The following is a 7,178-nucleotide window of genomic DNA, read 5'->3' as shown; positions in this document are numbered from 1 at the left end:
AGGCAGTAGAAATCTGAAAGTGCAATTCAATATTACTAATTGTCATTTTCATTTCCTATCAGCTTTGGCTTTGATAAATTAAACCCTTGCCATGCTGAACTATTCTTATCACCAGCAACATTGTCAGAATCACGGGTTCACAAAAAAGACACTTTGGGAGAGACTTCAGGTTCTCCTGGATGATGGCCTCTGATGTGTTATTCTCACTTTTACTCCCAACTAACATACCAGGAATTTCTTTCAAACATTCCTCCTCACTCAACCCATCCATCAGAATACTGTGGTAAAGCTGCATCCTTGCAGAATTTGGTTGACTGCCCATTGGACATTTGCTGGTGCAGGCACATTCCCAAATGCCAATATACTCATGAAAAAACCTGGAATGCATTTATGATCAGACAGTGTTTGGAAATTTCTTCCAAGATCATTTGGAAATAAGATGTTCACGGAACCTTGATTGTACTCCACATTTTTGCCACTACAATTTTCGTACAGCTTGACAAAGAGAGAAGTCACATGGTATACATGGAGGACATTAAACCAGAAAAAAAAATCTATGACTTTTCTGAATTAATTTTATATCCAGAAAAACCAACAGAGTCCTGTAGAGTCTGCAGAAGGGGATAGAGAGTTGGTGAGATGATAGGAACAGCACAATGCCATCAGCTTGAAGTGTGATTTCAACCTTCCAGTGGTGTCACCCCACCCCTGGGTTATTCTGGATTAGCTGGTCCACAGATTCAGTTGCATAGGAAAACAATACAGATGATAGGTGGCACTTAAAGATGTTCCTTTTCTAAAAACAAAGCTGACTAAGTCAAAAGCTTTTGCTGTGTCAGATGAAAAACAAACCAATTGTGGAACCCAAACCTGCAAATCAATTTGCAGAAATTGGCTAATTGTCAGACCCTAAGGCCTCAACTGCAGAGAATTAGTTCACTCAGGAGTTTTCATCTTTGCTACATAGGGATTAGTCTTTCCTCATCACAGCCTTTACATGCCAAGCAGGTATACATTTTAAAAAATGGTCACTTACCTTTCGTAACTGTTGTTCTTTAAGATGTGTTGCTCATGTCCATTCCAATGTAGGTGTGTGTGCCCATGTGTACAGTTGTTGGAGCTTTCTGCCTTAGTGGTATCTGTAGGGCCAGCTGTGGTGCCCTCTGGAGTGGTGCACTCATGCAGCGGTATATCAGGTGCTGCCGCTCCACACCCTTTCAGTTCCTTCTTGCCAGCAACTCTAACAGAGGGGCAGGAGGGTGGGTAATGGAACGGACACAAGCAACACATCTAGAAGAACAACAGTTATGAAAAGGTAGGTAACCGTTTTTTCTTCTTTGAGTGCTTGCTCATGTTGATTCTGTTTTAGGTGACTCATATCTAGGGAGGTGGGCTCAGAGTTCACAGCTTGCAGTACTGCCCTATGAAAGCCAGCATCGTTCCGGGCCTGCTGGGTAAATGCATAGTGGGACGTAAAGGTATGGACAGATGACCAAGTGGCCGCCCTACAGATGTCCTGGATAGGCACTTGGGCCAGAAAGGCTGCTGAAGAGGTCTGCGCCCTGGTAGAGTGGGCGGTGACAATCGCCAGGGGTGGCACCTTCGCTTGATCATAGCAGAAGTGAATGCAGGCTGTGATCCAAGAGGAAATCCTTTGAGCAGATACAGGACGACGTTTCATCCTGTCAGCCACAGCGACAAAGAACTACGTGGACTTACGAAACAGCTTGGTCCTGTCAATGTAGAAGGCCAAAGCCCTCCTCCGATGCTCCCCCTCCGACTTATGCAGCTTTGGAAAGACCTGTGAGTAAATGTCTTGGCTCGAATGAAACTGAGAAAACTACTTTGGGGAGAAAGCCCAGGTGCAGTCTCAGCTGGACTTTTTCCCTGTAGAAGACTGTGTAAGGCAGTTCCTAGGTGAGAGCCCAAATTTCAGACACTTGGTGGGCCAACATCGCCACTACCAAGAGCGCGAACTTCCAGGAGAGGAGAAGGAGAGATCAGGAAGCCAGTGGCTCAAAGGGGGGACCTGTGAGCCATGACAGGCCTGGGATCCCTGACATGCGGGTAGAGGCACTCCAGGCTCTTAAGGAATCTGGCCATGATATTCTGAGCGAAAACTGACCTGTCACAGAATGGCAGGTGGAAAGCCAAGATGGCCACTAGATGGACCTTGATTGAAGAGAGGGACAAGCCCTGAAGATTGAGATGCAGGAGGTAATCTAAAATGAGTTACAATGAAGCTCCCTTGGGATGGACCCTCTTATTAGCAATCCAGCAGGTGAACTGCTTCCATTTAGCCATATAGTTCACTCTGGTGGAGGGCTTTCTACTACCCAACAGGACTCACTGAACCTCGGCCGAACACCACTGGTCCTGTGCGCTCAGTCACGCAGCAGCCAAGCTGTCAGATGTAATGCCACCTGGTTCGGGTGCAGAAGACTGCAATGGTTCTGGGACAACAGGTCCGACCTGTGCAGCCGCCGGAATGGGGTTGCCATCGAAAGGTGCAGCAGAGTGCTGAACCAGTGCTGGTGCAGCCAGGCCAGTGCTATGAAGATGACCTTCACCATGTCCTGCTTGATCTTCATCAGGACCCTGAGCAACAACAGCACCAGAGGAAAGGCATACATCAGTCCCCGTCCCCCCCCCGACCATGGGAGCAGAAAGGTGTCCGACAGGGATCCTCTTGCCATGCCCCGAATCGAGCAGAAAATGTGACTTTTCTGTTCTGCCTGGAGGCAAACAGGTCCACCCCTGAAGTTCTCCACTTGTGGAAGATGAAGTTGACCACCCCGGTTGAAGGGACCACTCATGGTGAGACGAGAATGTCCTGCTGAGGCGATCCGCCAACGTGTTCTTGGTCCTTGGAAGGTGAGCAGCGATGAGGTGGATATCGTGCTGCAGACAGAAGTTCCAGAGCCAGAGGGCTTCCTGGAAGAGGGCAAACGACCTGGCTCTGCCCTGCCTGTTGATATAGAAGACTGTAGCCGTGTTGTCCGGCAGGACCTGAACCACCATGCCTTGTAAATGAGGTAGAAACTCTTGACAGGCTTGGTGAACCGCCCTGAGTTCCCTGATATTGATATGCAGGGAAAGATCATGATTGGACCAACCACCTTGAGTATTGAAATTGCCCAGGTGGGCTCCCCATCCCAGGTCCAAAGTGTAACCGACGAGACCGGGGCTGCGAAGAAAACTCATTCCAGCACTGATGCAGGATGCTGCCAGGTGAGTGATGACAGAGCATTGTCCGGAATCCTGACTACCTGGTGCATGCTGTGCTCAATGGGAACAAAGACTGATGCCAGCCACGCCTGTAGAGGCCTGAGGTGGAGCTGTGCATGCCTGACCACGTAAGTGCATGCCACCATGTGACCCAACAGTCTCAAGCACATATGGACGCTGGTGAGTGGGTGCTCTCACAGGCTCGAGATGAAGTCTCCCAGGGTTGGAACCAAGCCTCAGGGAGGAAGGCTCTGGCCCGATGAGTTGAGAACCGCTCCAATGAACTCTATGCATTGCGCTGGGGTCAGGGTTGACTTTTCCTCATTTATGATCAGCCCCAGGTCACAGCTGGTGGAACAGACCAAATCGAGATGCCTCCTCACCTGATCCAGGGACTGGCCCCATATCAACCAGTCATTGAGGTATAGGTAGATCTGACCTCCCCGGCATCGTAGGTAAGCGGCCACTGGCTCTATACACTTTGTGAACACTCTCAAGGCTGATGAAAGGTCAAAGGGCATTGCCGTGAACTGGAAGTGGCGCCGGCCCAACATAAAATGGAGGAAGCACTGGTGCCCAGGGAAAATGGAAATATATGTCTTTTAAATCAAGGGCAGCGTACCAGTCTCCCGTTCACTGCAGACACCACCAGTGATGCCACAGGGGGATGGGTATACAAATACTCAAAGTCCTTTGCAGGGACATAATATTTCTTTTCCATCTTCTTGGACATCAGCGGAATAGAAGAGGGAGTTTGCCATAAAGCCTTGACAATCTTGAGGACGCCCAGGTGGATGGACAATGCGACCCATGCTGGGGTAGTGGCCAATATGACATTGAAGAGGTCCTCAGCCTCCTCGGCGACCTCCTTAATTTGCAGGCCAAAGTTCTCAGCCACCCGTTTAAGGAGGGCCTGGTGCTTCTTAAAGTTGTCGGGGGGGAGCTACTAGGATGGGATGGCCCAGCCACCGTCTCATCTGGGGATGATGATGAGGACTGCACCACCTGCAGAAGGGTGTCATCCCCTTCTTTGATGAAGGAGGGCTCCCTCGGTGCCAGGCTGCAGTGCGCCACCTCGGCCTCACCTCCGGTACCGCGCGCTGATTGTGGTGCTGCAGCCGGCTTGTCCGATGCGGCCAGGGAGGGCTGGGAGTATTGAACTGGCATCACTGGTACCCCCCAGGGGTTCCAGTGTGGCCAATAGGGGGGGCTACTGACCCTGCTGCACCGGTACCATGGCCGGTGCCACCTTGGTCTCCCTTCTTGGCAGCAGACTGAAATCGCAGTCTGACCCCCAAACACTGTCCCTCCAGAGACCATTGCAGGCCATTGAGGCCTGGGTCTGTTTGCTAATCCTGGTCGTCGAGTGGTGGGGTGACAGGGAGTAGTGCCGCCTACCCGAGGAACAGTACTGGGGCAAACGAGACCAATGTAGAGATCCCGAACGACCCCTCCAGGATGGCGACCGGCATCTCGGTGACTGCCTAGGAGAAGGTGACTGGTGTCTCGGCAACCTGCAGTCAGACTACCAGCAGTATGGGGAACGGTGCCTCGAGTCCCACGCCTAGTAAGGGGGGATCTTGCTGGCGATCTAGGTTTCCTGGCCGGAGAGCTGGGGTGTGGTGCCAGGGTCCAAGGTTACAGCAACAGGGACTGGCACCTGTGGTCCGGCGACCAGGGGAGTTCAGCCAGTCTATGCTATTGCCCCCCAGTGGGCATGCCCTTCGGTGACGGAGCCACTTCAGCCACCTGGCCTGGGACCTGTGGAGCCGGCCAGCTCTGCTCTTTAGCCACCGGGACTGCATCAGGCACTGAAGGCCCCACAATAGGCTGGGAGCCCCTGTCACTACCCAGAGTGGAAGGTGGATCCCGAGCCAGCCTGGGAGGTCTGACCTCTGTGGTACCCCCATGAAGCCCCGAAGCAGGTGCATGTCCTGACACGGGTCCTTTGCCCGTGGGCCCTCTGTCCTTCAGTACCAAGGGACTCCACTTCTTCTGCCGCTTCCTTGGTACCAGCGAAAGGGAGCAATGCCAGGCCAAGTCCGGTGTCGGCGGTGCACTGCGCACCGAGGCTGATGTACACGGCATGGGTTCTGCGGTGGAGGGCTCCGACTCGGGACGAAGAGCAGCCTCCATCAGGAGGTCCCTCAAGGGAATATCTCGCTCCTTCTGAGTCTGAGGGAGAAAGTTTTTACAGATGTGGCACTGGTCTTTTCTGTGGCTTTCCCCCAGATACTTGAGACAATTGTCATACGGATCATTTATCGGCATCAGCCTGCTGCATGCCAAACACGACTTGAAACTGGGAGAGTGAGGCATGCCTCATTCAGGGCAAAATCCCAAACAGGACTCTATAACTAACTCAACACTATCAATTAACTAATCTGAACTATATACAACAACCAGCAGAATGAAGTCTATGAAGAAACTGCTAGTGGTCTTGCGAGACACGGCAAGGTGCTTCACCCAACCGTCACAGGTAGTAAGAAGGAACTGAGAGGGCCTGGGGCTGGTGGCGCCTGATATTCCACCTCATGAGTGCGCTATTCCAGCGGGCACAAAAGCTGACCCTACGGATACCACTAAGACAAAAATCTCTGACAACTGTGCACCTGGGCGCACACACACCTAAAATGGAATTGACATGAGCAAGCACTCTAAGAAGAATTGACTAAGCTCTTGTTTCAAAAACCTTGAGTTCTTTATTGCTTCCACATAGTCCTGCCAGGGTAGAAATCCCTGCCTGGAAACCCCTTTGATGCAGTTCCTTCCTGTGGCAGGAATCAGGCAATAGGCAAGGTTCATGAGTGTGCTCATGGAGTGATCCCCACAGAGATGGGGTGTATTATTTCCAGTGGCCCAAGAAACTCACACCCAGCTCCTACACAGAAGGCATTGCCCTCTGCATCCCAAATGCACAGGATGAGCTGTGAGTCTAGGAGTTGTGGTGAGGGACCAGCAATCCAGGATGATAATAGCAGCTTCTTGTATTCCTAACAGCCTCTGCATTGCATAGCGACACAGAGGTACCCTTAGCTTGGGGGATGGGCCAGGAAACAGGTGGATGCTGGAAACTGGATACTCTGATACATCACATTGCAGCTAGTTATTTAATTTCTTAGTTGCTTTCTTCTTGGTCCAAACTCAGAAAGTCTATTATTTGTTAAGCACCAGTGATGTCCTCAGAGTATTTGAATATTTCACTAAGGCCCCAATCCCACAATGAGCTCCATGCAGGTGGGTTGAACTCAATGGGGCTCAGTGTGTGGGATGAACTCCATTCAGGATCATAGACTCAGAAATGTAGGGCTGGAAGGAACTTTGGGATGTCAAAGTCTACCCCTCCTGTACTGAGGTAAGACAAACTAAACCTAGACCATCCCTGACAGACATTTGTCCAACCTGTTCTTAAAAATCTCCAATGGGGATTCCACAACTTCCTTTGGAAGCCTATTCCAGAGCTTAGCTACCCTTATAGTAAGGAGGTTTTTCCAATATCTCTCCTAAATCTCCCTTGCTTCAGATTAAGTCCATTACATCTTCTCCTCCCTTCAGTGGGCATGAAGAACAATTGATCACCGTCCTCTTTATAATAACCCTTAACATATCTGAAGAGTGTTATCAGCAGGGCCGGTACTTCCACTAGGCAACCCTAGGCGGTCACCTAGGGCGGCAAGATTTGGGGAGCAGCATTTTGCCATCCTTGGCGGAAATTTGGCAGCGGGAGGTCCTTCCGCTCCAGGTCTTTGGCGGAAATTCGGCTGCGGGTCCTTCACTTGCTCCGGGACCCACCGCTAAAGTGCTCCGAAGACGCGGAGCGGAAGGACCCCCGCCCCGAATGCTCAGAGGAGGAGCCTAGGGCGGCAAAAACCCTGGCACCACTCCTGGTTATCAGGTCATCCACCCTCAGTTTTCTTTTCCCAAATTAAACATGCCCAGTTTTGTTAAAC

The sequence above is a fragment of the Trachemys scripta genome, chromosome 7 (assembly GCF_013100865.1).
Source record: "Trachemys scripta elegans isolate TJP31775 chromosome 7, CAS_Tse_1.0, whole genome shotgun sequence".
Lineage (NCBI taxonomy): Eukaryota > Metazoa > Chordata > Testudines > Emydidae > Trachemys > Trachemys scripta.
Note: the sequence above shows the minus strand (reverse complement) of the source record.